At 53.7% G+C, this 25,827-nt stretch overlaps 1 protein-coding gene across 3 annotated transcripts in view; it reads left to right on the forward strand.

Moving 5' to 3' along the window:
- Positions 1-4,072: 4,072 nt before the first annotated feature.
- PALD1 (phosphatase domain containing paladin 1) overlaps positions 4,073-25,827 on the forward strand; it is a 72,601-nt gene continuing 50,846 nt past the window's right edge. For 2 of the 3 annotated variants that reach the window (XM_042908519.1, XM_042908521.1), the window contains exon 1: positions 4,274-4,525. The gene's annotated coding sequence lies outside the window, so the exon portion shown is untranslated. Of the gene's footprint in view, positions 4,116-4,273; positions 4,526-25,827 lie in introns of those variants that run through there. The other variant, XM_042908520.1, reaches the window with a different exon arrangement.

Consider the following 25,827-nt stretch of genomic DNA (forward strand, 5'->3'; position numbering starts at 1 on the left):
TGAATGGAATATTTGTTGAATGAATGAGCCAGGATTTCTTCTCCCTTTTCTCTTTTCTTCTGATGGAGAACTCTCTCTGTCGTCCTTGAGGAATGTTCTGGAAACAGAACCACCCTCCTCTCATATGTCCTGGGCAGTCTTCAGTTAGGCACTGAGTGGCACCGGGGGAGGGAGGGGAGGTCCCCCTGCCCTCAGGGGCAGAACTTTCAAACTGTAGGTCACAGGTAAAATCAGTTTTGTGTACTGCAATCAGCAAGAACAAAAACAGGACAGAATGCATGAGAAAGTGTCAGAATGCACCACACACAGGAGGCTATGCAGGTTTTGGTGAAACACACACATTTTCAAGTCTCTGTAGAGCTGGTGGTCCCAGCGCAAAACATATTTATTTCTTTGACTATCAGTCAAAAAAGTCAGAACCCAGTGTATGAATTTCAGTCAGGAGAGATGTCATCGTTGAACCTAAACCCAAAAGAGGGTACAAGCAATAAAATGAATGACCTTGCTGATAACTACAATGCCAGCTATTGAACATATATTCTGTGCCAGGTAGGTGTGCTCAGGTCCAGGGCCCTGCACAGAGGTGAGGGGCAAAGAGTCCTGAGCAGACAGAGATCCTGTCAGCAGGGAACGCTGCCTAGAGGAGGCAGAACTCAGTCTTGAAGAAGCCCTCTGCCCTGGCAGGTTCAGGGCTGGGTCAGAGCACGAGTACAGGTGACAATAATGGTAACAATGGCAATAGTTGACATCAGTGAGCTCTGGCTGAATGCCAGACACCCCTTCAATCCTCCAGACGTTCCTGGGAAGCAGGAACCACTCCTATCATTTTACAAATGAGGAAAATGCGACTCCAAAACGTGGGAACTTTTAGGTGGTAAAGCTGCTGAAGCCAGACCCAGGGCAAGCGTGCTCTGCCCCAAGCCCATGTCCATAAGCCCTGGGTCGTGCTCAGAAGGGGCTTGAATGGATGAGGGGTGGGTGCTGGGTCCTGGAGAGGGGGCAGTGGGCCTGGAAGGCCAGGCAGCCACAGCAGGACCCCAGGCAGCCAGGCAGCGGGAAGGGGTCTGTGCTGGGTCTCAGCAGCAGATGCGTGGTGCTGGAGGCTCAGAGACCGCCTGGCTCAGGGGGAAGGACCGCAGGCTCCAAGACGCCCAGCGATGCTGGTGGGCCCGTGTGAATCCCAGATCACGACCGTAACAGTGCCACGGGGAGCAAGGCGAGGCGGCTCCCTGCCCTGACTCTGTCTATTCCCCGGGCCCGGCGTCCCGTGGCCTGCAGTGGGCTTGGCAGGGAGTGAGGAGCAGAGGAGAGCAGGAGGGTCTGTTTCTTGTCTTTCGTCAAGTCTCATCTCTGCTGGTTTGAACTCAGCTCCCCTACCTTCCGGCGAGTCATTTGTGCCTGTCAGGAAATAACTCTTGGCCTGAGTGTTCCCACGGGGGACCCGGGGCGTCCACAGCTTATGTTTCTGTGCAGGGACTGAACGTGGGAGTTCTCTTCCAAGAGCAGCGACACCTCGCTCGCTTGGGCAGAGGGGGAGGCCACGGGCGGTTCTGGAAGTGTGAGTAGTGGGGTTCTTGGCTGTTCTTTGTAGCTTTGGGCTGTGGTAGGTTGGTTTGTGTGTGTGCTACACATATTGGCATGTGGACCCATGCTCACTTGTGTTGGACACTTGTGCAAACGCTTCTTCACATCTCTGCAAACGTGAGCTCACACGTGAGCAACACAAGCGTGTACGTATGCACGCACGAGTGCATACATTTGTACAGGGCCACCTACTGGGCCCTGCCATTCTTTAGTCGATGAAGTGATGTCTTGGGTGCGTGTGTGTGTGTGTGTGTGAGACGTGGGGTGGTGGCAGGGCTGGTGGGGGTGCCGGCAGAGTGGGCATAGGTCCAGAGCCCTCTAGTTTCTGAGGTCCTGTTCTGGGTCCATCGATCCTTTCTCTGGGACTTTTGGGCTTTTGCTCTGAGCTTCCAGACCTCTCAGGAAGCTTCTGGAGAAGTTTGGGCCAAAAGAGTTGGCACAAGGGATTTTTCCCTTCTGCCTGGGGCTGGGGAGAGAACAGAACACCTTCTCTTGGGCATACCTAGGGCTGCTCTGTGTCCTTTCCTCCTCCCTCAGTATTCAGCCCTCTCTCCCTCCCAGGCTTAGGATGGGGCAAATCTGGTCCTAAAGGCTTTCTTGTGGTTGTCCCCCCCCCCCCAACCGCCAGCCCTATGATCATCAGGGACTTGGCAGAGCCCCAGGAGCTGGGAGTGAGCTGGCGAGTCTGGGTGCTGTGGCCTGGATACAGTCTGTGGCCTGTCCCTGAAACACCTTCGAGCCCCAGACCCTTTACTTCTGGGGTCTACCAGCTGAGGCTCGAGGCTGTCTATTGCGGCTAGAAGGGCTTTGATTGCTGGCTCTCCTGGGGACACCTCTGCCCTGGGCTTTTCTGCTTGATTCCACTAGAACACCTACTGTGTGCATGGTGAATACAAATGAATGAGTCTGGCACTGCGCTGGGGACCAAAGGACGGGTCAGAGCCAGAATTTTGTCTCCCAAGAGCTCAGTCGAGACCACTACAGCCCCCAGCACCTGTTGGACAGCCAGGGAGGAAGAGCAGTGTGTATGCACGTGTGTGTATTTGTGCGCCTGTGTGTATGTGTGCATGTTTCTGTGTGCGCTCATGCTAGTGCTGGACCCTTACTTAGTCCTGGCCTCAAGGGGGCGTTATCCAGGAAGGCAGCATCCTCAGGATGGCAGCAGGGGCATCAGTGGGGAATCTGGCAGGGGGTGGGTGAGTTAGGCGCCCCAGCACCCTGGCTTCTCAGCACCTCCTTGAAGGAGAGCAGGCCAGCTTATGGATGAGGAAGTTGGGGATCAGAGAGTTTATGTCATGTTTCCCAGTTTGAGCCTAGCTTTGCTGGACTGTGACGGCCGTCAGATGTGCATCTCTGGCCACGCCTGGACTTTCTCCTCCCTTCTCACACATCTCTTTTGGGGAAAAGGCAGGCCTGGAGCCGAGGGCAAATCTTCCCTGGGCCTCAGTTTCCTCATCCACTAAAATAGGGGTAATAACAGTACTTAGCTCATAAAAATCATCCAGGTGAATGAAGCATTTGAAAGGTGCTGGAGACCTGGTAATAGAACCACAAACGACAACCATTTCTTTCGTCTTCATTTATTCCCAGGGCGAACTGGGGTGCTCTCTGTTCAGCCCAGCGCCCTCTGGCCTGATTTTGGAAAGGGGTGAAGACAGCGCTGCCTTCCTCCGGGGGAGACCTGGCTCCACCGACTCCGGCTCCAGCCCTGAGTGGGGGCGAGGCAGGTAGTGACAGGTGAGGAAGAAGGATTTCCCGTGCGGAGAGAGGGAGGAAGTGACTCACTAACCACAACAAAGCTAGTCTCCCGGAGAGGAAGCAGCGGCGGGAGACTGAACGCACGTGGGGACCAGCGAGGGCGTGCGAGCCACCGGCCCACGTGGGCTGCTGGGGCATCGGGATGGGAGCGGGGGCACCTAAGGGGCGGGGCTTGTGCGTGTCACTGCCGACAGGCCTGGAATAGGGGCAGAGGGACCCCTCCCCTTCCAAAGTTTCTGCCCCACTCTTCCCTTTAAGCCTCTGGGAACTGAGGGGCGTCCAGGGCTTGGGAAAAAACCCACGACTGAGAGGACAGTCTGCTCTTTACGCCCGTTGACACTGCGGGGGCTGAGGCCCAGAGAGGTCAATCGTCTAGCTCAGGTTGCACAGCACTGTGGGGCATTTATTCAGGCTCCCTGATACTCATCTGGGTCTCACCGAGGCACAGCCTGGCTTTAAAAAGCAGAGAGGGGCGAGGGAAACCCCGGCCTGCAGATCTCCCGGGGAGCTGGAGTTTGGGAGGGGGTGTGGCGCCGAAAGCTTTTGCTTCTTTCAGCCAGAGAGGCTGGATGGAGGCTTTGGGGATCTTCCAGAAGGAGCCGAACTAATGACAAGGGAAGAGGAACTGGCTTCACAGGCATTCTCCCCCGCCCCAAACTTTTCCTCCTAGCAGAGGGTGGGCGGGCAGAGGGAGGAAGCGGGGCCGGAGAAGGTGGGGCCAGCCGTTCCCTCTCCGCCCGGGAGCTGCGGATGCCAATCCGGACGCGGCTTGGGTGAGTGTGTCTTTAAATACGAGCCCCCCGCCTCCTCGGAGGCTGGGGCGGGGGCTCAGGCTGGCTGGTGGTGGGGGGGCGGCAGGCGCGTTGATTGGCGGCCTGGCCGGGTCCGCCCCTCGGCGTGGGGGGCGCGGGGCGCGCGGGGCACCGAGCTGCGCGCTGGCTCCGGGGCGCGCATCTCCCACCGCAGGCTAGCGCGGGCTGCAGTTCTCCTGGCCTCGCCTCTTGCGCCCGGCCTGCCCGCCTCCGGAGCCGCCTCTGCCCACGGATGGGCTGGGGAAGTTGGGAGGAGCGAGCCGGAGCCCGCGCCGGGCGCGCCCCGCCGCTGCCTGACTCGGCGCCCGCAGTCCGGGCGCAGCGCGCCAGCCGCAGGAGCGCGGATGCCCCCCGGAGCCGCGTGTTGGCAGGTACCGACGCGTCCGCACCCGGGGCTGGCGAGGGGAGGGCAGATCTGGAGTCCCCTGGGCAACCCCGGCCCGGGGGCTGCTCAGACCACCCACTCCCCATCCCCCGGGGCGCATGCCTCCTGGGCTCCCCGGAGGGGAGAGGTTCTGGGCTCCCGTCCAAACCCGCACGGAATTAATGCCTGGGAGAGAAGCGGGACCTCAGTAAAGAGTGGGAGGTTACTGAGTCGTTTGCCGGGCGCTGGGCTATCTCCTCCCCCACGGTTTCCCTCGCACCAGGCTAAACGTGGGCTGGCAGCGCCTCCACTCTTTGGGGCTAGGCCTGGGACGCGGCGTCTGAGCCAGGCTCACTGTGTAGTCGGGAGGAGGGAAGCCGCCTCATGATCTACTCATGGGGTCCCTGGGCTCATCTTTAAGGGGCTTGGGGCCCATGGAACTGGTTAGAGTTAAGAGGTCACAATGGGCTTTGCTTCTGAGCCCCTTTGGCCCTCTCCCTCTCTAGGCCTGGGTCTCCCGGGAGATCCCCTTTTCATCTTCAGAGATTTTTCCTGAAGAGTCCGTGACTTGTAGGAAAGCAAAGTGGGGTGTGGGAGACCTACTGCACCTGACTCTAAAGTAGCCAGGATGGCTGGAATGTGTTCTTATCTCTTGGGGAGTCAGAGACGGAAGCAAGCTTCCTGGCTTCAAGAAGCTTCTGGGATTCTTTCCTCTCGCAACCAAAGGTCTAGGGACCAACTCTTTGGCTTCGGTGCAGAGCAGCTAGACCCAGTGTCTGAGCACCTCTTAAATGCCACGCCCCGGGCTCTGCTGGGGAGGATGGGAGGATGGGAGGGTGCTGTCCTCAGGTGGCTCAGCCGTATGGGGAATACAAGGCAAACATACAGAAAAGTTTGCTGTTATAGGCTTTCAATACCAGTCCCGGACTAATAATAATAGTTGAAAGCCAAGAGGCTACCCATGATTAATGGCTAAATGAGTGACACAGGCTGCGATCATTGGGGGAGGAGCTGGAATCCAGTTCTCATGCAGTCATATGCATGTGTTCAAATCTGTATAAAATGTTCCAGCACCATACCCATCCCTCCTTGTTACTCTGCTCATAGTGAGGACCTCTCACCACTTCTGTGGACAGGGAGCAGCGGGGGGGGGGGGGGGCGTTCAGGAGATTCTCTTGCTTGTATGCGCCCCCAGCCCCACTCTCGGACGGTCTTTCCCTGCTGGTAGATTTCTGAAGAAACCCATTTGGTTTTTGGGGTCAGGCTGAGCATGGGACTCCCCCAGGTTCTTTGGGGCTTGTGAGGTTTGAGGTCTAGGTCCAACCTTGTAGGAGGTTCCGAGGCCAGCAGGGGGAAGTCCTCACTTCATTTCTGAAGAGCCTCTGTTGCTGGGGGCTGGGGATGCAGTTGGAAGGCTAGAGGCCCTGAGCCCGAGTTTCCAGTGAGTCCCCTTGCTGGCCATCAAGTATTGAAGTTGGGGTGATGGAGGTGGGTGGGTAGGGCAGGACTGGCTTGATGTGGGTGGTACCGGGGCAGCCCTGACCTCACTCTGAGGTTCTGCTGTGTCTGGGGCTCTGCCCCCCTCCCCCGTCATCTCTGGTAGCTTTCTGCTTTCTGGAACAATTGGTGGAGGTGGCATTGTGCTTGTGCCCATGGCCTTGGGCACCGTTCTGGGAGAGGGCGTTGCTGAGCTCCCCCCCCACAGCCGTGGCTGGCATTGTGAGCACTTGTGCGAATACACCCACCCGCCTGCAAACAGTTGGCACACACAGAGTCACCCGGGCACAGGTGGGGGATACTGGCATGGGCAGAGATGTGCGCGTGCTTGGGTTTACAGCTGCGTGGGCAGAGACAGAGAGCAACTGGATGAGGACATGCGTGAAGACCCGGGAAGGCAACGGAAGTGGGCAAGCAACCCAGGGGTATAGACGGGTGCAGGGGCAGCAATGTGGACACGTGAACGTGGACCACACACGGGCCACCGAGACTGTATGGGCGGATTACACCTTCACGGGGGCTCGAACCTCCCCATACAAAAGGCAGATGTATAATGGGCAGGCACATGGATGGCGGGCGTGGATGTGAGCTCACATGCATGGACACGAGACATGGAGTCACGTGGAAGTGACTCGAGTACCTGGGCAGACGTGGAGCTGGCTGTGGGCTCCCCGGGGGATATGGACACATATACCTGCCGAGTCACCTGACGGCAAGGCCAGGACATGGACCCAGGCGGGTCTCAAGATGCAGTCGAGGTGTGCACTGTTCGGTTATCCCCGTGACTCTGGGGTGCAGGGGTGGTGGGGGTGCAGGTGATCTGTGGTGTGGTTTTGTCTCTAGACCCCCACTGGGGTTTGGAGCCCCCAGAGAGCTTGGTATTCTCTGTTTTACTCCGAGAGTCCTTTGACCTCCCCTCTCCCTAAGTTACAGGGCTGGGTACGTGCTGTAAGCACCAGCAGGGCCTCCTCGAACCTTTGAGTTTCATCTTCCTGTGGTTTCCAGAAGTTTCCTCAAGTGAGGCTGTGTGGCCTGGGTAGAGGAGGAACCTGACTGGGGACTCTCCTTCTGAGCCCAAGCCTGAGGGTCTCTGGCAGGGAAGGGACCATTCTTTTTTTTTTTTTTTTTAATTCATTTATTTCTTTTTTTAGTAACCTCTACACCCAACATGGGTTCGAACTCATGACCCAGAGATCAAGAGTCTCAGGTTCGTGGTGCCTGGGTGGCTTATTTGGCTAAGCGTCTGACTCTTGATTTCAGCTCAGGTCATGATTTCACATGAGACCTGCTTAGAATTCTTTCCCTCTCTCTCTCTCTGCCCCTTTCCCGCTAGGGCGCTCCCTCTCTCTCAAAACACATAAATAAACTTAAAAGAAAAGTCTCAGACTACCGACTGAGCCAGCCAGGGAAGGATCATTCTTAGGGGAGAGAAAGAGTAGACATGCAGTGGGGTCCTTGGTGAGACCATTGCCCTGTGTGGACTGCCCCTCCTCTAAACCCTGGGCCTGGACAGACAGGGAGGGGGGCCCGCCACCTCTGGCTGTGGTCGCTTCCGCCCTGCCCAACCTGGAGATCGGGAGCCTGCTCAGAGTCTAGACGTAGCTTGACACGTAACTTACGTTAAGTGACACGTAACTTACTGCATGACCCTGCGCGAGTTACTTAATGTCTGAATTAACTTGCCTTTAGCATGAAACTCCTCATCTTTAAAATGGGGCCAGTAACCCCTAGCCCTTGAGAGCATTTTAAAGGTTAAATGGGAGAAAATCAGTAGAAGGCGTGTAGCCCAGGGTATGGCACAGAGCGAGTGCCTGTCAGCGGAGCTTTGATCGCGAGCCTTCCCCTGCGGCCAGGACCACCCCCCCCCCCCACCCCCCCACCATAGAGCTGCTTCAGCAGGCCACGTGCCTGGGAAGGCTGGGCAGGCAGACACCTCTCATCTGAAAGCTGGAGGGCTTTGTCCTCACCCCTTGCCCACCAGCCACTCCTTAGCCCTGTGGGATCTCCACATGCAGGGTCAGGAAATAGCAGGCAGGGCGTATGGAAGCTTGGGTCTGCCGCCTGCCAGGCCTCTGGGAGGGGAGCCAGTGGTTTGCTAAGAATAGCCCCAAATCACGGCTCTGCCTCCCAGCAGGCAGCCGTGTGCCTCCCCAGTATGGGCCAAGCTGTAGGGCCTTGGATGTTTCTTACAACTGGTGCTTGGCACCCGGATGGGGCCGGGAGCAGCAGGCTCAGACTGGAAAGAGGTTCTGCTACTGTCCCTGGGTCTTTGGCTGGGACCCGGGGAAAGAGAAGGCCTGGGAAGCACTGGCCATTAGAGTCTCTGAGTTCCTCTTCCACCCAGAGCCTGTCCTAGCAACTGCTCCCGGAGCATCTTCCTGCCCGACAGTGGATCTGTAGTGATGGAGAACACCGGTTTGGAATTTCGGGTCCTGTTCTCACTAGCTGTGTGCCCCCGGGCAGCTCACTTACCTTCTATGTGCTTGATTCCTTGTGTGGCAGGGTTAATGATAGGAACTCCCTTATAGGGATGTCGCAAAGATGAGAGGAAGATCTTTCATGGAGAGCCCTTGGGGTGGCCTGTGGCTCATAGTAAGTGCTCAGTAAACATCAGGTGCCGCTGTCATTACCCTGATTCCTACTTTCTCAGCAGAAGGAGAGATGTGTGAGGCCAGGGTGTTTGCGCAGTGCCTGATGGTCGGAAGGCAACAGGGTGCCTCTAGATTGGGGTTCCTGGCCCTGGGTTCAGTGCGAGGTGCAGGGGACCAAAGGTGAGTGAGACCCTGTCCCTTCTGGGTGAGAGAGGCACATTCATACGTTGTATAATACCCGACTGGCACCTTCCCAGGTCTGTGCCATCTGTGGTGGGAGCTGGAGGCAGCCGGAGGGAGTGGCCTGCTAGGGGGTGGGGCAGTGCTTCAGGTGGGCTTTGAAGGATGGCCAAGAGTTTGCAAGGGTGAGGGAAGGCTTCAAGCAGAAAGAGCAGCCCGTGCAAAGGTGTGACCGCTTGGTGTGTTTAGGAACGTGGACAGATCCGTGCACATGGGGAGGGGACCCACACTTCGCATCCTGGCCCGTCAAGAGAGTCCTTGTATGCTGGGACCTTCTGTCCCTCCCACTCTGGGCTCCGAGGCAGCCCTGGTTTCCCTGTTAGGACACAAGCTGGAGGCCTCTCACTTTCCTTTTACGAATCACGTCTGCTCTCCCCTCAGTCTCCAGAGACCCTGCTGCCTCTTATAAATGCCTGCCAGCCCTCCCTGGGGGCGCTCGGTTTTGAGCTGGGGCTCCAGACGGCTCCTGCTTCAGGAACATGCTTATTTTTGCTTTTAGTTAAGATACCCATAGGTTAATAGGTCTCCCTTCTTGGGAATGAACTGAAAGCCTTTGAAGACTCCTTAGCTTTTCCTGCGGAGCGAATGTCTGTCTAATAGTGGAATTCTGGGACCTTGGGAGGTGTTTTGTATATTTCCTATAACCGACGTGTGAACTGGTGTTAGCTCCGAGAGGTTCCCCTTCTTGGCTGGGGTTCTCTGATGAGAAAGACACAGGGCATCTGGGGCTACCTACATGCCCAAGGCAGGCAGTAGGGAACATCTGGGAACTGGGTGTCTCATGCTGACCCCAAGGACTCCCAGGGAACTAGGGCTTTTGGAAATTCCAGGAGGGAGGGTGTGGTGTTGGGAGGGCCGTGGGTCCATTGCGGTGCCTCCCGCCCTCGCCCATGAGGAACGGCCCCACTGCCAAGGGATGGTGTTGGCCTCATGCAGGAGAGAGGTGGGTGCCCTCAGATGACCTTGGCCTTGCCAGCCTCTGCAGCCTGCCAAGCCCCAGGGCCTGCCTGCCTGCAGGCTGTGTGGCTTCTGTCCAGAACTTCCCCAGAGTGTAAGACAGGGACGCTTGGATGTTTTGAAGATTGTTGGATGTTTAGAAAGCACAGAGGGGAGTTTCCCCTCCTCTTTTCTTTTCCTTTTCCTTTTCCTTTTCCGGGAACTGTAGACCCCATGAATAAGTTAACCCTCTTCTGCTGGTCCCAGGTGGCCGTTGGACATGTCCTCTTTGACTGCCACCCTGGAGTTACACTCCTTCCTCCTGGAGTCCCTGAAGCTGGTGCTGACCTCTTAATTCCCTGGGGCAGCCCTCCATCAGAGCCCCAGGACCCAGCCAGGATGACCTCATCCAGCCTGGAACTGATGGGACCTCTTCGCACCCACATCCTGGCCCAGCAGCTTTTCAGCCTTAGTATGATCATCTTCTCAGGGGGTGCTCACTCCCTGCCCCATTGGCAGCCCAGCTCACGGACTTTGGGGGTCTCAGGAGTTCCCAGGTGCTGCTCTGTTGGCTCACTCCAGGGCCTGTTGGGAAGTTCTGGTTTTCAGATGCCCCAGAGAGAAGGGCCCTCCCTGGAGATCGGGCCCCTTGAGGGAGGTGAGCAGGTCTGAGCAGATCTCTCCTCTACTGGGCCCCGAACCAGGCCTGAGGCATAGGTGGATAAACCCTAGACTGGCATTTCACCGCTGCGTTTGAGCCCAGTTTCTCATCTGCAAAATGGGTGTAGTAATTTTTTCCCTCCCTACCTTTAAAAAAGTTTTTTTTTAAATTGAGGTGACATTCACTAGACATAAAATTAGCCATGTTTTTCCTAATTTTTAAATGTTTATTTATTTTTGAGAGATAGAGAGCGATCGAACGAGCACAGGGAAGGGGCAGAGAGAGAGAGGGAGACACAGAATCCGAAGCAGGCTCCAGGCTCCGAGCTGTCAGCACAGAGCCCGACGCGGGGCTCGAACTCACGGACCGCGAGATCATGACCCGAGCTGAAGTCAGACACTCAACCGACTGAGCCACCCGGGCACCCCTAAAATTAATCATTTTCTTTTTTTTTTTTTTTTAATGTTTATTCATTTTAGAGACAGAGAGAGACAGAGCATGAATGGGGGAAGGTCAGAGAGAGAGGGAGACACAGAAACTGAAACAGGCTCCAGGCTCTGAGCTGTTAGCACAGAGCCCGATGCGGGGCTTGAACTCACGGACCGTGAGATCATGACCCGAGCCGAAGTCGGACACTCAACCGACTGAGCCACCCAGGCACCCCTAAAATTAATCATTTTCTTTTTTTTTTAATTTTTTTTTTAACGTTTATTCATTTTAGAGACAGAGAGAGACAGAGCATGAATGGGGGAAGGTCAGAGAGAGAGGGAGACACAGAATCTGAAGCAGGCTCCAGGCTCCGAGCTGTCAGCACAGAGCCCGACGCGGGGCTCGAACCCACGGACCGCGAGATCATGACCTGAGCCGAAGTTGGTCGCCCAACCGACTGAGCCCCCCAGGCGCCCCAAAATTAATCATTTTCAAGTGTCCAGTTCAGTGGCCCGTACATTCACAATGTTGTTCAACCACTGCCTCTGTCAAGTTCCAGAACGTACCCATCACCACAAAGGGAAACCCGGACCCACTGAGCAGCTGCTCTCCTTTCCCACCTCTACCTGATGTTTTACGAGTGTGTTGCGGTATGTGTACCATGAGATTCGTGCGCTCTATAAACGCACAGCTGCATGAGTGTTGGTAACTGCCAGGGACGTACGGCCACCCCCTTGGTCAAGTCTGGCATCACTTCACCGCCCGAAAGGCCCCCATGCCCCACCTCCTCTCTTCACCAGGAAGAGGTAATGCCATCAGCGGTTTGCTGAATATCCCGGGTGTTTCTTCTGTGCCTCTGGGTGAATTTGTGTAGTTTTGATTTGGGGATGTAACTCGCCCTGGGGCTGTGGCCCTGGGGCCTGCTTTTTCACTCAGCTCTTGGTCTTGGGAGGGTCCCAGCACTGCCGTGGGAGCTCCTTGCACACCCCCTGGGAGCCCAGGGCCCAGAGACGGGAGCCTGGGCCATGCAAGTTGGTGTCCCTCTGCCCCTGGCTCCGAGCTGGGGCTCAGCCGGGCTTTGGGGAGATAGAGTGAGGGCTTCCTGAAGGTGGTCCATTCAGAGCGGGTTTCTGGAGGAGGGAGGCGTTGGAACACAAGAGATCAGACTGTCCTGGGGGTGGGTGAGTTGGTAGCTGGGCATCTGGGTGGACGTGCGTTCCTGCTTCCGTCACCACCGCCTCCCAGCCGCGGGGGCTTCCTCTTCCTGTCTCCTGACACATCGCTGGAAGGATTAGGCCCAAGGAGAGAATGATTTGTTGGGCGATCAAAGATGGACCCTGGAGGCCTCCCTTCTTGTTGCAGTGAAGATGCACCTTATTGAGGCAACAGGAACCCTGCCTTGGGTGTGGGGGTGGAAGGTGGGTGGAAGGTAGGGAGTCTGTGGCCTCCTGAGGAAGAGGGGCCTCCTGTGCTCAGATTTGCATGCTCCTGGCTCTACCTGACCCCAGCCAATTGGGTCACGGAGGCTCTGCATCTGTATTGTCTTGCTTCTTTCCTTGACCGTTGCCATCCTCGTATGAATGGGCCACACTCTGTGCATACTTACAAACATCGGTTGTTTTCGTTGTTTTCAAGTTTTTCCTAGTTGAATAATTCAACATAGTGTCTCAGTACTGTTGTATGAAGTGAGTCCCGTGACATAGGAATCTTGAGTTGTGTTCCGATATGGGCTTATCTTGTGATTTAGGATTTCATCTCAGCCTCCTTCTCTGAGCCCTTGGGGATGGTCTAGGGGGAGGGAGAGGGGAGTGAGCCTTGAAACTAACAACAGGTGGGTTTGCTGATTTCCCCTGTGATTTCTTCAGCTTCATGCTGCTCAAACCTGGGTAACACGTGGACCCTTCCCCCTTTTTAAAATAGCTTTTTGGGATATAATTCAGTTGCCATACAATTTCACCAATTTAAAACATACGATGCAACCAACATACCTGGGTGGCTCAGTCGGTTGAGTGTCCAACTTTGGCTCAGGTCATGATCTCAGGGTTCATGGGTTCGAGCCCCACGTCAGGCTCTGTGCTGACAGCTCAGAGCGTGGAGCCTGCTTCGGATTCTGTGTCTCCCTCTCTCTCTGCCCCTCCCCCACATGGGTGCACACAATCTCTCTCTCAAAAATAAACAAACGTTTAAAAAATAAATAAAACATATGATTCAGTAGCTTTTAGTGTATTCACAGAGTCCTGCCTCTGTCACCACCGTCTAATTATAACATTTCACCAACCCTAAAAAGATACTCTGTACCTATTAGTCGTCACTGCCTATCCCCAGCCCACTAGTCTACTTTCTGTGTCTATAGAGTTGCTTACTCTGGACATTTCATATGGAATCATACAGTGTGTGTGTTTTTGTGGACTCCCTTTTAAAGGAAAAGAAAAGCCTCACATGTTGATTTAAATGTTCTTATTAGAACATAACTAAAATGTGTCCAGATATAAAACTAGATAGAAATGACTCAGGCTTACTTAGTTTCTGTATGACAGTGAAACAAACATGAAACACCAATAAAACCAGAAAGCCAACCCATTGCGAGGGAACAGTGTTAATTTATTGGAAGGACGTAAGCTGCACCTGCGTTGCCAGTGTTGTGTTGACAGTAGAGAGCCGGGACTCTTCTGTTTTCCCTTGCTTCTGTCGCCTGAACTTGCTGTACAAAGTGGCATTAATGAGGTTGGCTGCGTAATTCTGATCACTCACATTAGACCCCAGACTGCCAGTGAGTAGTCCCCAAGTGTCTGTTTCAGTAGTGTATCGTTTTGTATCTGTTGGTCTTGGGAGGGCATGGAAGCTCTGCATCTGTGGAGCTTGTTTGAAGAGAAGGGTAGAATAGTGGTGTTCCTGGAATCTGCATATAGTAGCCCTTAAACCCACTTCTTGTGGGGATCAGGAGTTTGGCACTAACAGGTGGGTTTTGCTCAGTTCACACAGATGCTGTTAACATGAACATGGTCCCGACTCCTAAGAGGCTGGGCCTCTGGGCACATCCAGGCTGCCATGGGCTATGTGTGGGGTGGCTCAGTTCTCCACCCCACCCCCTCCTCTGTTTGAACCATCACCTTTGTTTGTACCATGTGCAATGATGTCATTTGGCCTTCACAGGAAAGGAACTCGGTTGTAAACAAACTTCAGCAGACTTCAGCCCCAAATGGCATGGCAGTGCTTGCTTACAAGGTCGCTCAGATGACCCAGGGCATGCTCTCATTACTTTTTTAAAAAAAATTGAGGTGAAATTCACATTACACAAAATTAACCATCTTGCAAACATTTTTTCTTTGTGTTTATTTTTTTTTTATAATTTTTTTTTTTAACGTTTATTGATTTTTGAGACAGAGAGAGACAGCATGAACAGGGGAGGGGCAGAGAGAGAGAGACACAGAATCTGAAACAGGCTCCAGGCTCCGAGCCGTCAGCACAGGGCCCGACGCGGGGCTCGAACCCACGGACCGCGAGATCATGACCTGAGCGAAGTCGGACGCTCAACCGACTGAGCCACCCAGGCGCCCCTCTTTGTGTTTATTTATTTTTTTTTTAAATTTCTTTTTTTTCAACGTTTTTTATTTATTTTTGGGACAGAGAGAGACAGAGCATGAACGGGGGAGGGTCAGAGAGAGAGGGAGACACAGAATCTGAAACAGGCTCCAGGCTCCGAGCCATCAGCCCAGAGCCTGACGCGGGGCTCGAACTCACAGACTGCGAGATCGTGACCTGGCTGAAGTCGGACGCTTAACCGACTGCGCCACCCAGGCGCCCCACTTTGTGTTTATTTTTGAGAGAGAGAGAGAGAGAGACAGAGCCAGTGAGCATGTGCACAAGTTGGGGAGGGGCAGAGAGGGAGACACAGAATTGGAAGCAGGCTTCAGGCTCTGAGCCATCAGCACAGAGCTCCATGCGGGGCTCAAACTCACAAACTGCTAGATCCTGACCTGAGCCGATGTCGGACGCTTCACCGATCGAGCCACCCAGGCGCCCCTTTTTGCTGAATAATAAAACCATTGTATGGATATACCACATTTCCACATGTCTTAATCCGTGTATCAGTTCATGGACATTTGGGGTGTTTCCACCTTTTGCCTGCTGTGAATGGTGCTGCTGTGAACATGGGTCTACAAGTATTTGTTCGGATGCCTGTTTTTAGTTCTCTTGGGTATATTCCTAGGAATGGCATTTCTGGGTCATACGGTAATTAATTCTATGTTTAACTTTTTGGGTTTGATAGTCGGCAATTAGATAGTGGTGATGGTTGTACAACATTGTGAAGGTACCAGATGCCACCCAATTTGTACTTTAAAAGGGTGACTTTTATGGCGTGTGAATTAAATCCCAAAAAAAAAAGAGACCGAGCTCACAGATCCCAGAGCAGACATCCGTGGAGTCTGGATTGAGTCACGTTGTCAGCGCTGGAAAGCCCACGGTCCTGCGTGGCCTCGTGGGGTCCTGCAGACTTCCTGCATGGTGGGGACGTCGGGTCCCAGCTCCATGGTCCCTGTTTGGGGTGGTAGGTGAGAGCGGTAGGAACCCAGTGGGCCAGCTGGCCGCCTGCCCTCCACCTTAGCTCATTCCGTGTCTTTCTGGCTTCTCATCGACAGGTATTCACAGCAGAACTCTGTTCCCTCGGTTTCCCCATCTGTGAAGTGGGCCTGTGAGCAGCCGGCCTTGGCCGTGGCCCAGGCTCTGTGGGCAGGGGAAGCCTGGAGACGTGCCGTGCTGACTTCCCCTCTGGATCCACTTTTTCCCTCTCTGCCTCTCGTATCGCTTTCCCCACGGGCCTCAGGACCAGCTCGTCTTTCTTGGCAGGTCTCCAGGGCCTGCTGCTTTCTTCTGAGGCTGCTGCGGGGGGCGCGAGACCGTGGCTCTCTTGTCTGCTGGGTCCTCACTGCACGCTTGCCTCCCCCAGTCTGTCTCATCTCGTTCTTTAGGCCAAACACCTGAGTCATCCATTCCTCTGTTTCTCCCACGCCTCCGCAGGCCCTGTCGGCCTCCCTCTCACAGCGGATCTAGGGTGAACCTTTTCCCTCACCTTCCCCACGCCGCTGGCCGAGCCTCCAGGGGCCCTGGCAGACTCCACACAGGTCCGTTTTCTTCCACCTTTGTTCCCCCCTCATTCCCCGACAGATTCTTCTAACGCAGCAGCCAGGGTGACCTTGTTAGGATGTGAAAGTCAGAGCAAGGCATTTCTCTGCCCAGGGGCTCTGGTGGCTCCCCATTTGCTCACAGGGAGAGCCAGTGTCCTTAGTGTGGCCTCCAGGACATCCCCATCTAATACCCACCCCCTCGCTCACTCTACACCACCCAAACTGCCTCATGGCTCCGCCAACCCACTGGGAACACCCCCACCTCAGGGCCTTTGCACAGGCTGTCACCTCCACCTGGGATGCTTTTCCTCCAGAGAGCCGCATAGCTTCCCATCCTACTTCCTTCAGATCTTTACTCAAATGCGAAGCCTCCCTTAGATACCCCGTCCAAAATTTCATGCCTCACCCCCATAACCCTTTTCTTTCTTATCACTGTCACCTCTCCATACACTATATATTTTACTAATTTATATACCATGTTTCTGTGCCTCCAGCTAGCATGTGTAAGGCAGGATTTTTGTTCTGTATTGTCAGCTCCTAGAACAAATTCTCCCTCCTAGGAGATGCCCCAGAAACATTTGGAGGATGTCTGCCTGAAGAGGGCACGAATTAGCCCATTTTATAGATGGGGGAACTGAGTCTCAGGTTGACGTGAACCTAGTCTCTTGACTCCCATCCAGTTCAGTGCTCTTTTGCTGAGCCATGGTTTCTACCTCCTTCTCCCTGTATCCCTGTTTCCAAGGAAAGCCATGCTAAACCGTGTGGGTTTGAGCCTTTAAAGCTGCTCTTAGGAAGTTCACCTTGTTAGTATGATAATTATGGAACTGACAGGTGTATCTCCTGGCATTTGTGCAGAAATGATGGCAACATCAGTCCCCATTTATGGAGGCTCACTCAGCGCTAGGCGCTGAGCTTCGCAGATTAGATGACTTTATTTCGATTTGAATCTCACAGTGTCTTGAGAAGAAGGAACTGTCATCGACCCCACTGTCCAGACAAGGAGGCGGAGCCATTTCATATGGGCAGAAGGGACAGAGATCGATAACTTCTTAAACCAGTGAAGATGTGGGGACACTGGCCCCCTTTTTTAAAAAATTTTTTTTAATGTTTATTTATTTTTGAGACAGAGAGAGACAGAGCATCAACAGGGCAGGGGCAGAGAGAGAGGGAGACACAGAATCCGAAGCAGGCTCCAGGCTCCGAGCTGTCAGCACAGAGCCCGACGCGGGGCTCGAACTCACGGACCGTGAGATCATGACCTGAGCCGAAGTCGGACGCTTAACCGACCAAGCCATCCAGGCGCCCCAACACTGGCCCTTTTAAGCAATGCTGGTTGCTGGGCAAAAGGCTGCCGCCTTTTGGAAGACGGTAGAATCTACTACAGCTTTTACACGCACATTTTTATGTAAGCAGTGTGAATTTGGGTAGCCTGTTCTAAAGACGCAAACTATCAGGATGTGAGTCTGTGCACCGGGATTTTGTGGCCAGTGAGCTGGAGACCACATTGTCTCCTTTCAGTTCTGGGTTCTTCCCTCCCTCGGGGCATTTGCCCCTGCTGTTCCCTTTGCCTGGCATGCTTTCTCACGTGGCCCCAACCTTCCCCGTCCTCAGGTATCAGCACAGACCTTCTGTGACTATGGCACCTAAAAATACATCTTTTCCCCACCTCGCTCGTTGCCTGTCTGAGCTTCCCAGTCCCGCATCACAATGTACACGGTATGTCGTGTTCTTTGTTGTCTCCCTCCATCTCTGTCTCCCTCTCTTTTCTCTCTCTTGTTGGAATGGATGCCTGTTCCACGAAGGGACAGGACCGTGCTGGTTGGTTGACACGGGGGATACTTAGTGGCTATTAGCTGAAGGAATGGTGCTACAATGAAATGGCGTGCCAGCATTAGACAGACAGGGTTGGGGTTCTGTGTATGAACTGGAGGGGCGTTTGTGTTGTCTACTTAAGGGGGAAGAAACCTTGTAGTTTACGAGGTGGGCTTAGAGGAGTCTGGAAGGGTGTAAACTTTTTCTTTATAAATCCATCTGTCTTGGACAGCAAGTACACATACTTATGGAATAAAAAAGCCTGGCCAACAACAGGAAAAGAAATCAGAGAAGGAAAAAAAAAATGTACCCAATCAGAGGGAACATCAGGATTTGAACCCTGGCCCTTCTGCCTTCCAGGCCACATTCTTCCCCACCACCCAACCCTTTCCACACACAGACTCTCTGTATAGCCTCGCTGCAGTCTTCAGAGGAAGGCAGAGTGTGAGTTATTAGCTGTTTGTATTTCATTCTGTAAATCAAGATCTAATTTACAGACAGGAAGTCAGAGCATAGTTTGATGGATTGTTACAGGTGTATCACCTGGGTGACCCCCTATCCAGACCAAGATGTGGAACATTTTCAGCACCCTGTAAGGTTCCCCGGGGCCTCTTCCTGGTCAGCGGCCTGTCCCCACACTCTCAAGCGTCCGTGCTTTGGAGTGCCCTCCCGAGGGTTAGTCTTGCTTGCTCTTGCATTTTGTGTAAATGGAACCTTCGAATATGAACTGTTGTTATCTGGATTCTTCTGGCTCGTGAAACTCTGTGAGCTTCATCTGCGATGCTGCAGGCCTTGGCAGGTTGTCCCTTTTCATTGCTGTGTAGTATTCCCCCGTATAGGCGTACCATCACGTGCCGATTTTTCCCCGAGAGATGGACTTCAGGCTTGTGTCCGGCTTTTTGTGACTGTGAAAAAGGCTGCTGAACACCCCTGCCTGTCTCTTGGTGGACACACACACACACACACACACATTTACTTCTCTAGGATGTATGTATTCCCAGGGGTGCTTGCTGGGTGCTGGGATAGAAGGCTCATTTTACCAAGAAGGAAGCGAAGGAGACAGAAGATCTGGAAGGGGGAAGGGACTTGCCCAAGGTGACACAGTGACCCAGGCCCTCTCACCCCTGTTCTTACCCACCTCCCGCCCCCAGGGTGCACCTGCTTCTCAACCCAGCCCTGTGGGTAGGGTTGTCCAGTAGGCGCCCGTGTGGGGGGTGGGCCTCTGGAGGGTCGTATTTCCAGGTCTCCTTACACTGGGCAAGCCCACAGAGTTCTTGCTCATGCACCTCCCCCCCCCCCCCCCCCATCCCTGGCCCTAGAGATGGTGGGCGGGCCACAGTTTGCCTTCCTTGGTGGTGGGTGCTGGGACCGATGCGGAGCTATTCTTGTTCATTGGATGCTGGTGCCTGAGGCTGGCCAGCTGGCCGGGCACAGGCTGGGATTGGCATGTTTGGGCTACTCTGGCATTTTTGGCCTGGGAGTGTGTGCACGTGTGAGTGCATGTGCACACATGCACACACGAGGTGTGAGTGTGGCCCTGCATCTCACACTCACCGTGCTCCTGCCTCGTGCAGACCCCATCTCGTACTGGGAGGGGCCTGGCGGAGTGGTTTGGGCTGATCGGTGCACCCCTGACTCGGGCCCGGGAGGAATGCGTGTACCTCTTTCCTCAGCACCCACCACCTGGGTCTCTGATGGCATGAGTTCCCTGGGAGGTGGTGCCCTTAGCTCTTTCCGTGCCCGTCCCACCTCTTGACACTGAACTATCCAAGGGCAGGCACAAAAATTAACATGGGCATCCACAAAAGCAGTTTTTTGAATGAGCCCTTTTTAAAATTAAGATAAAAAAATATATGTATATATACCATAAAGCGTGCCCTTTTAACCTTTTTTTTTTCTTTTTGAGAGAGAGTGTGCACAGGAGAGAGGCAGGGAGACAGAATTTCAAGCAGGTTCATGCTCAGCGGAGAGCCTGATGCAGGGCTTGATCCCACGACCCTGGGATCATGACCTGAGCCGAAATCAAGAGTCAGACGCTCAGCCTCCTGAGCCTCCCAGGCGCCCCCACTTTTAACCATTTTCGATTGTACAGGTCGGTAGTGTTACGTACGTTCACACTGTCGTGCAGCCACCTCCACTGTGTCCAGAACTGTTTCCTTTTCTGAAACCAGACTTGGAGCCTGTGAGACACTGACTCCCCACCACCTCCCCTCCCCTGACCCCTGGCAGCCATCCTTCTGCTTCATGCAGTATTTGCCCCTTTTTTCTGGCTTATTGGAACATTTAGCATAGTATTTTCAAGGTTCATCCATGTTGTAGCACGTGTCAGAATTTCATTGTTTTTTTTTGAGGCTATAATTGTTCTTTTGAGCTTATTTTAAAGGTACCTTAGATCCTCAGGGTTGAGGGAAGGTGTCAGCTTGATGGTGGGTGTGGGGACAATATTTATTCGGGGCACCTGGGTGGCTCCGTTGATCAAGCGTCCGACTCTTGGTTTCGGCTCAGGTCATGCTGTCACGGTTCATGGGATCAAGCCCCACATGGGAGTCTGTGCCGACAGCGTTGAGCCTGCTTGAGATTCTGTCTCTCCCCCTCTCTCTGTCCCTCCCTGCTCCCTGTCTCTCAGGATAAATGAATAAATTTAAAAAAATAATATTTATTCACACTTACTAGGGGCTGGTCCTTCCCCCATGTTATCTCATGTAATCCCCACCACAGTATTATCCTCGGTTTACAGATAAGGGGATTAGGCTCAGAGAAGTTGAGTAAGTTGGCCAAGGTCACACAGCAGGTCTTAGGCCAGCCAGGATTGGAGGCCGGGTTGGCCTGCCGGCACAGCCCATGCTCCGCATTCCCGCCCCCAGGGCAGTGCCCAGGTCAGGCTCAGAGTCATTTCCTTGAATGCTTCTTGTCACCTCTCCACAGCTGAGTGTGGAGCTGATCGGTGCCAGCTGGTGCTCAGGAAGCAGTGGCAGTGGCCCCTCCTCCCTGGCTGGGTCCTCGTGCCTGGGCCCCAGCTTCTGTTAAAAGCGCCTCTGTGAAGCAGCCACCCTGGGCGAGGCAGGGGTCTGCGGGGATGTGGTCCTCAGTGCCCCCCGGCACAAGGCTGGCAGGGGCAGCCGGGTCCAGGGCGGCTGACGGCAGGATGTCGCTGTTGGCAGGACTTTCCCTGTACGAACAGCCAGCCACCAGGAGCTTCTGGATCCAGAGGATAGATAAACAGGAAGAGGGAGAAACTTAAAAATATTTTTCTTCCCCTGCTGTGCCCTGGTGTTTTCTCCCTGCCCTGCCCTCGGTCGCCAGAGGCTTAAAGTGGCCGAGTTCTTCCCCCGACCAGGAGCCGCCCAGAGGCCTGGAGAGCCAAGCAGGCGGGTTTCAGGTCTTAGGGTTTCAAGTTTTGTTTTGCCTGGTGGGCTGGGATGAGCCTGGGCGTTAGGGCCAGGCGGGCCCGAGTTTGAATCCTGGCTCCGCTGTTCCTTTGCCGTGTGATCTAGGCCAGACCACCGGCCCGGGCGTGGGGCGGAATGGCGGTGATACGTGGCCCGCGGGAGAGTCTGGAGGGATAGCACGGCGGTGGGTATTTGTTGGGCGCTGGCTGGCTGTGTGTGTGCAGGCGGGTGTGTACCAACGAGCACTCTCTCTGTTAATCCTCACGGCCCTCAGAGTAGGCCTGGGTCTTGTCTTCATCTGACGGATGTTGGAGCACAGAGAGGTTGAGCGTTTCTGTCGAGATCACACCGCTGGCGGTGGCGGGGCTGAGGCCGAAACACGGTCCGTGTCCTCCGCGCCCTGCCGTGCTATGGTCTGGCGTCACGTGCACAGCGAGGCACACGGTACCATTGGTATTGCGAATTTCTTTCCCTTCTCCTGTACAGAGAAACCCGGTGTAGTTGGGGATGCGGGGCGGTGGGGTGAGGCCTGCGGAGCTTTGGGCCCCAGTGGTCCCGGAGTCATATCTAGCCCTTGCTGAGGTGGCTTCCCGTGTGTTGCCTCTTCCAGGCAGCCCTCTTAGGTTGACGCAGGGCATCATCATGCAGCTCTACTGTTGCCCCGGTCTGGGCAGCACGTCTCACCCCACAGAGCAACATTCTGACTCTCTGGCACAGCCCCCGGGTCAATTGAGGCTCACCCCAACCCCACCCCACCCCGTATTCTGGCCTCACAAGTACCTTGATACTTCTAGGAGACTGCACAGTGCCAGGCATTTCTTCCTCCATGCTCTTTCCTTCGTGCAGAATGCCTTTCTTGTCTGTCAAATGTTGCTCATCCTTTAAGGTCCAGCTCGGTGGTCTCCTCTTCCAGGAAGGCTCCCGTGAGTTCCTGACCCTGAATTAACATCTCCCTCCTCTGTGCAGCTCAGTGTAGTGGGAGAGGTCCTAGAGTCCCTGTCCTGTTGTCAATCTCTCTGAGCCTCAGTTTCTGTATCTGTGGACTGGGGATAAAAGGAGTGGGGGAGAGGAGAAAGCCAGGATTTTCTCATTCCGGCCTGTGTGGACTTGGCTAGAGCCCAGTGAGGAACGGCCCTCTTAGGGTTAACTCCTTGCCATGTCAGGGACGGAAGCAAGGGCAACAGAGGGTGAAATGAAGTCACTTCCCTGCCTGGGGGTCTGCCATGTGCCTGGCCTTCTGCATAAATCCTGTTTCCTCCTTGGCCTCCATGTGCCCACCCACTCCTGGCTCCCATGACCCTGAAGGTCACCAGCAGGTGGGGCTCCCGATGGAATGTTGGCCTGTCATTCATCCGGCGAGGTCACTTCCTGTCTGGATCAGCCGTCCACCTTTCCTGCCATAGCCTTCCACGTAGAGGTTTCATGGGAGTGATGAGTGTGGGTTTCAAAGGAGGCTACCTGAGGTCAAGTCCAATGTCCAGCCTGCACTGTACTCTGGGGGGCATTTCCTTGGGGGGGCTCTGTGGGCATCCCCCAGGGCTGTCCCTCAGGCTCCTGGGCCTCCAGTTCTTCCTCTGTGGAACCTGGGGGGAGGGGCTGTGTGTCAGATGAGCTCAGAGCACTCACTGGGTCAGGCCAGGACATCCATGACCTCATTTAACCCTTTCTCCGCCACAGGGAAACAGGCTCAGGAGGCGGCCCAGGCTTCTGGTGGGGGACAGTGCTAGGGTCCTCGCAGGTCTTTCTGACTCCGACATCCAAATGATTTCCATGGGAAGGTGTTGAGCTTCCCAGCAGTAGCAACTCAGGAGAACCCTCACTCCTGTGGCCTTTTTCTGTGGGGTCCGGGGCTCTTCTTTTTTCTATCAATAGTATATGTTCATTCTAGAAAAATCAGAGAAAATAAACATAGGCAGGAAGATTAGGAGACCCATCCATGAGTCCAGTGTCCAGCGATAACTATGGTTCACCATTCATGTTTGGAGACTTATCCTTGCAGAAGTTTTTCGTGTGTGTGTATGTGTGTGTACCCTTTACACTGTATCTTTTTTCCCTAACTAAATATACAATAGATACTTTCCTATGTGAGTGAGTAAACTGTTACTCTTGCATTTGAAACGTTTAAATTGGAGTTGAATCGTTGAACATGCACAGAAAAGTACACACATCCCAAGTACACAGCTTGGTGATTCTACAAAATGAGGAGAGCCTCCCCCAGGTCAAGGAACGGAATTTTTCCAGCACCCGGACCCCTGCATCTCATCACCATCCCCTCCTTCCTGCCGCAGATGAGACATCTTGTCTGAGTTTTAGGGGAACGGAATCATATAGTATGTGTTTATGTTGGCTTTTTTTCACTCCGCATTCTTTTAAGTGACGTTCCTCAGACACTCTTTCCATTTTAATGACTGCATGATGACGTCCACGATACATTGGACTTTGACCACTGTTGATGTGGAAGATGTTTTGTCTTTGACTAATGTAAGCAAAGCTATGTCGGACAGTTCTGTGGCCATATCTCTGATTATTTCCTTTGAATCAGTTGATAGGAGATTTGCCCGATGTTCTGAAGGTGTTTTAGAATTGTTGCAAGATTGGCCACTAGGGGGCAGTGCTAGCTTGCATCCTGCCAGGTGCTTGGGAGAGAGCGGACCCCAGGCCCCCATGCTGGCCTTGGGTGTTTTCCTGCTGTTGTGCCTGTGATACCATGATAGGCAATATGTGGCATTTCACGGTTTCCAGAGTTCAAATTACAAGTTAGGTTGAACATTTTTCCCTCACATTTATCGTCCATTTTTGTATCTCTCTTCTGTTGGGTTGTTGGGGTTTTCTGGGTTTTGGGTTTTTTTTCTGTTATGCCCTCGAGATGTACTTGTTTTCCTGTTTGAAAAAAGCTACATTGAATATGATAAATAATAGAAATATGTCAAAAATATCTTTACCCGGTTTGCCTTTTGCCTTTCAGCTTTGTGGTTTTCCTGTGTTGGTTAAAAGCTGACCATTTTTAAAAGATTTTTATAAGTAATCTGTAGACCCATCGTGGGGCTCAAACTCATGACCCTGAGATCAAGAGTTGCGAGCTCAACCAGGTGCTCCTGCAAATCACTTTAATGTGATTGGGTGACACTAGGATTCTCATATCTGCTCCTGCGTTCAACTGTTGTGATACGTTGCTTCGATTGAAGTATGTGAAGAAAATCCAGCTTCACACAGATAGGTGGTTGGAAAAGGAAGGAGCATTTTATTAGCCTCTGGGTATTTTCTTTTGACACTATGTAACAATTCAGCATGTGATGGTTTCTTACAGGTCGGTTGAAATGCAGGATCTGCAAACATATTAAGGAATTTTTCGTATTTCATTGCATTAAAAGCCATGGGACTATCTTGCACTCTGAGTGGATCTTTTTCATTTTTTATTTTTTATTAAATTTTTTTAATGTTTATTTATTTTTGATAGAGAGAGACAGAGCATGAGCGGGAGAGGGGCAGAGGGAGGGGGAGACACAGAATCCGAAGCAGGCTCCAGGCTCTGAGCCGTCAGCACAGAGCCCCACGCGGGGCTCGAACTCACGAACCGTGAGATCATGACCTGAGCCGAAGTCGGACACTCAACTGACTGAGCCACCCAGGCGCCCCTCTGAGTGGATCTTTGACACAGGTGTGATTTTGTAACATCACATAGGGGTCATTGGGAAAATATTGGTTCCCTGGGTTATACCCATCTTCCAAATTTAGACGTTTCGGCAATTTTCAGAAATTACATACGTTAACATCGTCCCCCATATCGTCGCAAACTCTTTGTGTTTTGAGAGGCTGTCAGACTCACGGTGGCTGATGCAAGTTTTCCAAAACTCTGATGTTTCCCTTTAAGCTCAAACTTGATCATTGGCAACAAATGCCATCAGCTGCCTTCCTCGAAAGGACAGGCTTGCCTGGTTCATTTTTGAGAAAATGTCCGCCAGATACCCAATTCTGAATAACCCAATTCTGGCGTCTGTCTGTCTGTCGGCTGGTTTTCTGTGCACAAAGAGGCTAGTTTGGCAGACAGCTCTGGTGGGCTCACAAGTGCCATCCCCCCAGACACCTGTCGTACCCCCACACAGCCCAGGTACACACCGTCATCGCACAGAATAGCGAAAAGACACGTACGCAAGGCTGAACTTCAGTGAAATGAGCTCTTCTGCTTCATCCAGGACCTCCTTAGGTGACACTGGCATGTTCTGTCACTGTGAGTGACTCGGGCAGCCTAGTTCAGGGCCAGTGCGCTGCCCCTTGCTGAGTTTTACCTGCTGCCGTGGCTTTGCCTCCATCACTACAGTGAGACAGCAGTGATATCTCGGAGCTGTCCCGAGAATAGCGTTGACCTTGTGGACTCCTGGAAGGTGTTAGGGCCCCCGGTCCTGCAGGGCGTGCCGTCGGAGCTGTGGACCAGATGGTAGGCGAACGGCCTCAGCGCAGTGCTTGGGCCCGTCCGGGGCTCCGGGACATCGTGCCCGCTGCCGCCGTCATCCTCTCCCCGCTAACAGACCTGAGGCCGCACCTCGGGGGGTGGTGGTGGAGATGTTAAGCCATTTGGGGTTAGAATTTCGTCGTTTGTGATTTCAGATCCTGGTCAAGCTGCTAGTGTG

This window comes from Panthera leo, chromosome D2 (genome assembly GCF_018350215.1).
Source record: "Panthera leo isolate Ple1 chromosome D2, P.leo_Ple1_pat1.1, whole genome shotgun sequence".
Lineage (NCBI taxonomy): Eukaryota > Metazoa > Chordata > Mammalia > Carnivora > Felidae > Panthera > Panthera leo.